General features: G+C 40.0%; 1 protein-coding gene across 2 annotated transcripts in view; it reads right to left on the reverse strand.

Moving 5' to 3' along the window:
• Positions 1 to 10,981, reverse strand: part of LOC133639116 (5-hydroxytryptamine receptor 4-like) — a 53,140-nt gene extending 42,159 nt beyond the window's left edge. For both annotated transcript variants that reach the window (XM_062032264.1, XM_062032265.1), the window contains exons 1-2: positions 10,820 to 10,981; positions 8,793 to 8,883 (exon numbers count right to left, since the gene is read on the reverse strand). The gene's annotated coding sequence lies outside the window, so the exon portion shown is untranslated. The remainder of the gene's footprint in view (positions 1 to 8,792; positions 8,884 to 10,819) is intronic.
• Between the last annotated feature and the right edge of the window lie 301 nt (positions 10,982 to 11,282).

An 11,282-nucleotide genomic window follows, 5' to 3' on the forward strand; every position in this document is an offset into this window, starting at 1 on the left:
TCTGACATTGATTGAGGTGTTAGATGTTTTTATACAAACATTTTTTTACTACACTATCTATAAGATCCCAAGTACTGCGTGCTAAATAGTGTGTGCAAACTGTAGATGTGCCACCAATCAGTATTGAATGAGTTTCATTCACAAATTTGTGATCACCATTGCAGAATAATGTCTCTTAATGCCAATCACTAATTGGCTGACACTGAGTCAAGCTAGCAACTGATTGTGTGTCTCAATAAACAGACTAACTAATACATTTGAGTGTTAGCATTTTCTTTCATCTATATCAGAAATACTTACATCTATATCTATAACTTTCATCTCTTTGTGAAATACTTACATCTATATCTTTCATCTATACCAGGGGTAGGGAACCTATGGCTCTAGAGCCAGATGTGGCTCTTTTGATGACTGCAGCTGGCTCTCAGATAAATGTTAGCTAACACTGCTTAACACTTAAGTAATGAATAATTGCGCTGGTAATCACAGTGTTAAAAACAACCACGTATCAACCAGACTACAAAGCCATCAGCAAAACCATGCAGCACCAGAAGTCGCATTAATGGTAAGATAAGAGACTTATTATACTCTAAAAATGTTGGTCTTACTTAAAAATGCACGCACTTAGTTGTATTCATTGTTAAAAAATATTATACGGCTTTCACGGAAATACTTTTTAAAATATTTGGCTTTCATGGCTCTCTCAGCCAAAAAGGTTCCCGACCCCTCATCTATACACTGACAGCATCATGAAGTCTCAAGAAGTTAGAAGAATATTTAGCATGTTTTCAGATTGTAGCATGAATGTCAATATTAGATCTAATTCTTGTAAACATGACAACATGTAAACATGACAACATGTAAACATGACAACATGTAAACAAAAAGCCTCCTGAGTCCTGACAGGACTGAACTGGACACATCATCTTCTCACAGCTTTGAGATGTGAACCGAGTGTGTGCGTGTGTGTGTGTGTGTGTGTGTGTGTGTGTGTGTGTGTGTGTGTGTGTGTGTGTGCGTGCGTGTGCACGCACCAACACTTTTGCAATGTGGAGGATATTCAGATCTAGTTGCTAAGGAAACTGTGCTGAGCATGTTATCACTCTGTAATATTTGAGCATGTTATCACTCTGTAATATTTGAACATGGTATCACTCTGTAATATTTGAACATGGTATCACTCTGTAATATTTGAACATGGTATCACTCTGTAATCTGTAATATTTGGACAAGAGGAAGCTGAATCTCCCAGATAAAACAAATTAAAAAGTGATACTGTAAGTAAAAAATGGAGCTGTGCTTTAATGTACACTCACACATTTATGTACACATTAAAAACAAATATTTGTCTAAATGTAGAATATAGTGAGTGTGACCATAGTCAGATAGTGAGGCAAGCAGTGAGGGCTCAAAGTCAAAGTACGCCACTAATACATTTGGACAGCCACAAATAGATTTGGAGCTATCTTGTATGATCTAGAATAAACTTACAGACTTTGTGATGTATGATTAATGATCTAGAATAAACTTACAGACTTTGTGATGTATGATTAATGATCTAGAATAAACTTACAGACTTTGTGATGTATGATTTATTCTATGTTTACTATGTTGATGATCGATGACCATACTAATAGCATGAATGATGTACTTGGTAAAGACAACTAATAGCATGAATGATGTACTTGGTAAAGACAACTAATAGCATGAATGATGTACTTGGTAAAGACAACTAATAGCATGAATGATGTACTTGGTAAAGACAACTAATAACATGAATGATGTACTTGGTAAAGACAACTAATAGCATGAATGATGTACTTGGTAAAGACAACTAATAACATGAATGATGTACTTGGTAAAGACAACTAATAGCATGAATGATGTACTTGGTAAAGACAACTAATAACATGAATGATGTACTTGGTAAAGACAACTAATAACATGAATGATGTACTTGGTAAAGACAACTAATAGCATGAATGATGTACTTGGTAAAGACAACTAATAACATGAATGATGTACTTGGTAAAGACAACTAATAACATGAATGATGTACTTGGTAAAGACAACTAATAACATGAATGATGTACTTGGTAAAGACAACTAATAACATGAATGATGTACTTGTTAAAGACAACAAATAACGTGAATGATGTACTTGGTAAAGACAACTAATAGCATGAATGATGTACTTGGTAAAGACAACTAATAACATGAATGATGTACTTGTTAAAGACAACTAATAGCATGAATGATGTACTTGTTAAAGACAACTAATAGCATGAATGATGTACTTGGTAAAGACAACTAATAGCATGAATGATGTACTTGGTAAAGACAACTAATAGCATGAATGATGTACTTGGTAAAGACAACTAATAGCATGAATGATGTACTTGGTAAAGACAACTAATAGCATGAATGATGTACTTGGTAAAGACAACTAATAGCATGAATGATGTACTTGGTAAAGACAACTAATAGCATGAATGATGTACTTGGTAAAGACAACTAATATCATGAATGATGTACGCACGCACACACACACACACACACACACACACACACACACACACACACACACACACACACACACACACACACACACACACACACACACACACACACACACACACACACACACACACACACACACACACACACACACACACACACACACACACACAAGGTGTGGTGAAATGTGTCCTCTGCATTTGACCCATCCCCTTGTTCACCCCCTGGGAGGTGAGGGGAGCAGTGAGCAGCAGCGGTGGCTGTGCCTGGGAATGGGAATACAATTCTAGTCTTTCTGTCTCTGGCCTTATTTGTCATTTATTGAGGCTGCCAGCAAACATTTCTGCTCGCTGGCAAAGCAAATGTCACACCTGAAATATCCAAGCCAAACATTCAGTCTTTCTTGTTTACTCTTTTACTTGTTTTACATTATTTTACTTGTTTTACTTGTTTACTCTTTTACTTGTTTGTTGTTTTTGCTGCCAGCAAACATTTGTGCTCGCTGGCAAAGCAAATGTCACACCTGAAATATCCCAGCCAAACATTCAGTCTTTCTTGCTAGCAATGATTACAACTTTGTTTTTCCAACTATTGGGATGGAGAAAGTGTGAGTGAAGGAGTGGATGATATTTATTGAATTCAAGAAATAAATCATCAAAAACATGACCGAGCGTGGCGCTGACTTGGCAAAGCAGTTTGAGCATACAACTGCTCGTGTACTGAAGTGAAATTAGTTGACCTTCAAATATCTAAATGGCCTGAACTTAGCCATTAAAGTACAAACCCTGTTTCCATATGAGTTGGGAAATTGTGTTAGATGTAAATATAAACGGAATACAACGATTTGCAAATCTTTTTCAAGCCATATTCAGTTGAATATGCTACAAAGACAACATATTTCATGTTCAAACTCATAAACTTTTTTTTTTTTTTTTTGCAAATAATAATTAACTTAGAATTTCATGGCTGCAACACGTGACAAAGTAGTTGTGAAAGGGCATGTTCACCACTGTGTTACATGGCCTTTCCTTTTAACAACACTCAGTAAAGGTTTGGGAAGTGAGGAGACACATTTTTGAAGTGGAATTCTTTCCCATTCTTGCTTGATGTACAGCTTAAGTTGTTCAACAGTCCGGGGGTCTCCCTTCTGCTATTTTAGGTGCCACACATTTTCAATGTCTGGACTACAGGCAGGCCAGTCTAGTACCCGCACTCTTTTACTATGAAGCCACGTTGATGTAACACGTGGCTTGGCATTGTCTTGCTGAAATAAGCAGGGGCGTCCATGGTAACGTTGCTTGGATGGCAACATATGTTCCTCCAAAAGCTGTATGTACCTTTCAGCATTAATGGCACCTTCACAGATGTGTAAGTTACCCATGTCTTGGCCACTAATACACCCCCATACCATCACACATGCTGCTTTTTACAATTTGCGCCTAGAACAATCCGGATGGTTCTTTTCCTCTTTGGTCCGGAGGACACGACGTCCACAGTTTCTAAAAACAATTTGAAGTGTGGACTCGTCAAACCACAGAACACTTTTCCACTTTGTATCAGTCCATCTTAGATGAGCTCAGGCCCAGCGAAGCTGACGGCGTTTCTGGGTGTTGTTGATAAACGGTTTTCGCCTTGCATAGGAGAGTTTTAACTTGCACTTACAGATGTAGCGACCAACTGTAGTTACTGACAGTGGGTTTCTGAAGTGTTCCATGTGGTGATATCCTTTACACACTGATGTGGCTTGTTGATGCAGTACAGCCTGAGGGATGGAAGGTCACGGGCTTAGCTGCTTACGTGCAGTGATTTCTCCACATTCTCTGAACCCTTTGATGATATTACGGAGCGTAGATGGTGAAATCCCTAAATTCCTTGCAATAGCTGCTTGAGAAAGGTTTTTCTTAAACTGTTCAACAATTTGCTCAGGCATTTGTTGACAAAGTGGTGACCCTCGCCCCATCCTTGTTTGTGAATGACTGAGCGTTTCATGGAATCTACTTTTATACCCAATCATGGCACCCACCTGTTCCCAATTAGCCTGTTCACCTGTGGGATGTTCCAAATAAGTGTTTGATGAGCATTCCTCAACTCTATCAGTATTTATTGCCACCTTTCCCAACTTCTTTGTCACGTGTTGCTGCCGTCAAATTCTAAAGTTAATGATTATTTGCAAAAAAAAAAGAAGTTTATCAGTTCGTACATCAAATATGTTGTCTTTGTAGCATATTCAACTGAATATGGCTTGAAAATGATTTGCAAATCATTGTATTCCGTTTATATTTACATCTAACACAATTTCCCAACTCATATGGAAACAGGGTTTGTATGTTCCTGCAACCAATGTTAGCATGCTAGCCCGGTCAATGACACATGGACATACATGCTAACATATGCTAGTTAGCATGTATGTCCATGTGTCATCCAACTGACAGGACAACATGTATTTAGTACAAATAAAAGCTATGTGGCTATGTGTAGTGTCAGTGCCTATTTGCTTCTCAATACGCTGAGGAAATGCTTCCAACATTAGTCATCATGACAATGTGAAAGGTATGGAGACAAATCACATGATCAAAAAATTCCTCATTGGTGTTTGCATATTGTGGACTACATGTACCAACTTATATGGCAATGTGAAAGGTTTGAAACAGTAGCCTATAGGCATACCTTGGTCAAATGTCTCCTCTTCAGTGTTGGGCGTACATTAGTCTGCTAAACATGTTCTACTTATTTTCACTAGATTACATGATTTTGACGGTGATTGCAGTACCGTGCATGGCCACATTATTACATATGACTCCTTTAATAAAACAAAAATAAAATCTCATTCATCTCATAAAGGATGAATAAAGACATCAATGACTTTCCTGTTTTGTTTGATCAGCCGTTTTACTGCCTTCAAAAATCTTTACAACCACAGTTGCTTTTTTGAAGCCTGCAGCCGGGTGTGGCCCTACAGTAAATGTTGTTTGCAGAGCTGACGACATCATGTCAGCCATCAGACGCACAGAAGACTTCCTCTTCATGACTTTTATTAGACAAGAACAAAAAATCGGTCGAATAATGAAGTTGGTTTGTCAGAAAAACAGAACCATTAGGAGAAAGAACCACATTGGGGACTCTCTTGGTGCAGAACAGGGCATAGAAACTTATGTTGCAAGTTATCAAATCAAACCAAAGTAATATTACAAAAACTAAATTGGGGCAAAAGCAAAATATTGTTAAGGACCACGAAACGGGTCAAATTGTCCTGTTCTCTTGGTCCCTATCCAGAGAAGCTGCTAGAATGTTAGGCCTGATGATTAGCTGTTCTCTTGGTCCCTATCCAGAGAAGCTACTAGAATGTTAGGCCTGATGATTAGCTGTTCTCTTGGTCCTTATCCAGAGAAGCTACTAGAATGTCAGGCCTGATGATTAGCTGTTCTCTTGGTCCCTATCCAGAGAAGCTACTAGAATGTTAGGCCTGATGATTAGCTGTTCTCTTGGTCCTTATCCAGAGAAGCTACTAGAATGTTAGGCCTGATGATTAGCTGTTCTCTTGGTCCCTATCCAGAGAAGCTACTAGAATGTTAGGCCTGATGATTAGCTGTTCTCTTGGTCCCTATCCAGAGAAGCTGCTAGAATGTTAGGCCTGATGATTAGCTGTTCTCTTGGTCCCTATCCAGAGAAGCTACTAGAATGTTAGGCCTGATGATTAGCTGTTCTCTTGGTCCCTATCCAGAGAAGCTACTAGAATGTTAGGCCTGATGATTAGCTGTTCTCTTGATCCTTATCCAGAGAAGCTACTAGAATGTCAGGCCTGATGATTAGCTGTTCTCTTGGTCCCTATCCAGAGAAGCTACTAGAATGTTAGGCCTGATGATTAGCTGTTCTCTTGATCCTTATCCAGAGAAGCTACTAGAATGTCAGGCCTGATGATTAGCTGTTCTCTTGGTCCCTATCCAGAGAAGCTACTAGAATGTTAGGCCTGATGATTAGCTGTTCTCTTGATCCTTATCCAGAGAAGCTACTAGAATGTCAGGCCTGATGATTAGCTGTTCTCTTGGTCCCTATCCAGAGAAGCTACTAGAATGTTAGGCCTGATGATTAGCTGTTCTCTTGGTCCTTATCCAGAGAAGCTACTAGAATGTTAGGCCTGATGATTAGCTGTTCTCTTGGTCCCTATCCAGAGAAGCTACTAGAATGTTAGGCCTGATGATTAGCTGTTCTCTTGGTCCCTATCCAGAGAAGCTGCTAGAATGTTAGGCCTGATGGTTAGCTGTTCTCTTGGTCCCTATCCAGAGAAGCTACTAGAATGTTAGGCCTGATGATTAGCTGTTCTCTTGGTCCCTATCCAGAGAAGCTACTAGAATGTTAGGCCTGATGATTAGCTGTTCTCTTGATCCTTATCCAGAGAAGCTACTAGAATGTCAGGCCTGATGATTAGCTGTTCTCTTGGTCCCTATCCAGAGAAGCTACTAGAATGTTAGGCCTGATGATTAGCTGTTCTCTTGGTCCTTATCCAGAGAAGCTACTAGAATGTTAGGCCTGATGATTAGCTGTTCTCTTGGTCCCTATCCAGAGAAGCTACTAGAATGTTAGGCCTGATGATTAGCTGTTCTCTTGGTCCCTATCCAGAGAAGCTGCTAGAATGTTAGGCCTGATGATTAGCTGTTCTCTTGGTCCCTATCCAGAGAAGCTACTAGAATGTTAGGCCTGATGATTAGCTGTTCTCTTGGTCCTTATCCAGAGAAGCTACTAGAATGTTAGGCCTGATGATTAGCTGTTCCCTTGGTCCCTATCCAGAGAAGCTGCTAGAATGTTAGGCCTGATGATTAGCTGTTCTCTTGGTCCTTATCCAGAGAAGCTACTAGAATGTTAGGCCTGATGATTAGCTGTTCTCTTGGTCCCTATCCAGAGAAGCTGCTAGAATGTTAGGCCTGATGATTAGCTGTTCTCTTGGTCCCTATCCAGAGAAGCTACTAGAATGTTAGGCCTGATGATTAGCTGTTCTCTTGGTCCTTATCCAGAGAAGCTACTAGAATGTTAGGCCTGATGATTAGCTGTTCTCTTGGTCCTTATCCAGAGAAGCTGCTAGAATGTTAGGCCTGATGATTAGCTGTTCTCTTGGTCCTTATCCAGAGAAGCTGCTAGAATGTTAGGCCTGATGATTAGCTGTTCTCTTGGTCCTTATTCAGAGAAGCTACTAGAATGTTAGGGCAGCAGTAGAGCAACAGAAGTTGAGCTCAGGTTTAAGTCAATCACAACAAAGACCTCACACAGCGCACCGACCTCAGCCAAGCTCTATCTACTAATAGTAAAGAATCTGTTTTTTTTATTCTGAATGCAAATGGTGTTCCGGATCATCTTCAAGATCTACTCCTTAATTATCCCTGACATTTCCTTCAAGTTGAATCAAAATGCTGCCATAACTTTTGTTCCCAACTAAGATAGAAACAAACACATGGCAGTCATTACGTAACCGGATGGCAGGAGTACTAAATCCAAGGACAAATGAAATGTACGTCTTCCAAACAGGCTGCCAGAGGGTTCACTCTTTGCATTGATCTCAGCACCTGGGCACGTTTTTTGAAATAAAGAGTGAACCCTCCTGTCATTCAAAACACATTACAACTGCTGTAGTTATCTCATTCAATCAATCAATCAATGTTTATTTATATAGCCCTAAATCACAAGTGTCTCAAAGGGCTGTACAAGCCACAACGACATCCTCGGTACAGAGCCCACATACGTTATTTCCACAGTTCATTTCAAAGTGGGACTTTTCTTCATCACTACACACACTGTCAAATATACAAGAATGTATTTCTTCATCACTACACACACTGTCAAATATTCAAGACTGTATTTCTTCATCACTACACACTGTCAAATATTCAAGACTGTATTTCTTCATCATTGTAATGAATATGCTGCATCATTCAAATCCAAACCCACTATCTTATAACAATAGAAATATTGTCAACAGCTCTAATGGAGATGTATTTTTCATCACTCGCTTAGAAATGACTGAAATCAGAAAACATTTGCACCATATTCTAATTTATTGAGATGCAAATGATACCTTAATGAACTCAAATTGTGGAGAAAATAGTGACTTTTACTGTCAAATGTGTGCATTGCTGAACATGTAGAGCCAATGTCACACCTGTAGGAAGGTCCTCCTAAACAATATGTTGGATTCTACGTCACATTAACATCCAATTCCTTCCTTCCTACTGTAACACAATTTTACCTGGGGAACTTCTCCAAATAGCCCACGTGAGTTTGCTCACCTGCGACAGGCTCCTCGCCTCCGTTCCTCCTGTTCAGGTGTGCTGAGATGCTCTCATACTCCAGCAGGACTCTCCAATAGAAGACTGCTTCCTGCCGGGAAATAGAGAGCAGAGAGAGAGAGAGAGAGAGAGTGAAAATAGAGCGAGAGGCAGTGTGGGGACCAATGCTGCCATCTAGTGGTCACATGGAGCAATGACCTCCCACAATGCTGCCATCTAGTGGTCACATGGAGCAATGACCTCCCACAATGCTGCCATCTAATGACCTCCCACAATGGTGCCATCTGGTGGTCACATGGAGCAATGACCTCCCACAATGCTGCCATCTAATGACCTCCCACAATGGTGCCATCTGGTGGTCACATGGAGCAATGACCTCCCACAATGCTGCCATCTAATGACCTCCCACAATGCTGCCATCTAGTGGTCACATGGAGCAATGACCTCCCACAATGCTGTCATCTAGTGGTCACATGGAGCAATGACCTCCCACAATGCTGCCATCTAATGACCTCCCACAATGCTGTCATCTAGTGGTCACATGGAGCAATGACCTCCAACAATGCTGCCATCTAATGACCCCCAACAATGCTGCCATCTAGTGGTCACATGGAGCAATGACCTGCAACAATGCTGCCATCTAGTGGTCACATGGAGCAATGACCTCCCACAATGCTGCCATCTAGTGGTCACATGGAGCAATGACCTCCCACAATGCTGCCATCTAGTGGTCACATGGAGCAATGACCTCCCACAATGCTGCCATCTAGTGGTCACATGGAGCAATGACCTGCAACAATGCTGCCATCTAGTGGTCACATGGAGCAATGACCTCCCACAATGCTGCCATCTAGTGGTCACATGGCACAATGACCTCCAACAATGCACACATTGCTTGGAGGAGTATGGTTTTGAAGAACTTTTATCAACGTTTCTTTCATTAATACAACTCACAAAACGTTCAGGGTGTTCAGCTTTCGGGTGAAATTTCAGGATTTATATCAAATGTACTAAAACCTAGTGAATAGTTTGGGGGACAGTTGTAATGTCTTTCTCACATTCACATACATTATGTTTTCAAAACAAAACAATTCAGCATGTCAACATGCATTCTTTAAAAGCAGGCAAATAAATCAATGAATAACATGTTTTAAAGTGGCCTTTTAAAGAGTCATTTAGCAGTGGGTATACCCCCTGCACATTGAAACATACAATATCAATATTTACATTATGTGCAGCAACCAATGTACACCTAGCTTCAAAATATATCTTTGAAAAAAAAACATGGGTGTGTTGTAGTAGACATATAAGACAGGTTACATACAGGGTTGTAGTAGACATAAGACAGGTTACATACAGGGTTGTAGTAGACATATAAGACAGGTTACATACAGGGTTGTAGTAGACATATAAGACAGGTTACATACAGGGTTGTAGTAGACATAAGACAGGTAACATACAGGGTTGTAGTAGACATATAAGACAGGTTACATACAGGGTTGTAGTAGACATAAGACAGGTTACATACAGGGTTGTAGTAGACATATAAGACAGGTAACATACAGGGTTGTAGTAGACATAAGACAGGTAACATACAGGGTTGTAGTAGACATAAGACAGGTTACATACAGGGTTGTAGTAGACATATAAGACAGGTAACATACAGGGTTGTAGTAGACATAAGACAGGTTACATACAGGGTTGTAGTAGACATATAAGACAGGTTACATACAGGGTTGTAGTAGACATATAAGACAGGTTACATACAGGGTTGTAGTAGACATATAAGACAGGTTACATACAGGGTTGTAGTAGACATAAGACAGGTAACATACAGGGTTGTAGTAGACATAAGACAGGTTACATACAGGGTTGTAGTAGACATATAAGACAGGTTACATACAGGGTTGTAGTAGACATATAAGACAGGTTACATACAGGGTTGTAGTAGACATATAAGACAGAATACATACAGGTTTGTAGTAGACATATAAGACACGTTACATTGCCTTAATGCAGAGACTTACCTGGGCTGAAGCCCTTGAGGCCCTCATCCCATCAGAGGGAATGCAAGGATTGGTGTTCATAGCTGTCAATCACAGAGCGATAGTCAACTCCTCTGTTTTCTTCATACTGCTGTGGGCGGGGCACAAAGCCATGTCACCGGTGTGAGATGCCTGCTGACTACTGAGCTAAAAGCACAGGGGATCTCCCAGATCATCAGTACAGTTCTTGAAGTGGACTAGGTTCTGTTACACATCACTAAGGAGATGTTTTCATAAATACAATTATTGTTTTAAATGATATTTTTTCATTGTTGTTGTGTTGAGTAAAATGATGTTTCTTCACAATAAGGCAGCCCTGGTTGTACAAGACATAGTTGTTATTCTCAAACCATCACCAAACTACATCAAGTCCTTAAAAACATGAGGCCATTCCCATACATTTTAAATACAGAAAAAGCTTCTTTTATCATCACAGTACATCTTT

Source organism: Entelurus aequoreus, linkage group LG21, assembly GCF_033978785.1.
Source record: "Entelurus aequoreus isolate RoL-2023_Sb linkage group LG21, RoL_Eaeq_v1.1, whole genome shotgun sequence".
NCBI classification, from domain to species: Eukaryota; Metazoa; Chordata; class Actinopteri; order Syngnathiformes; family Syngnathidae; genus Entelurus; species Entelurus aequoreus.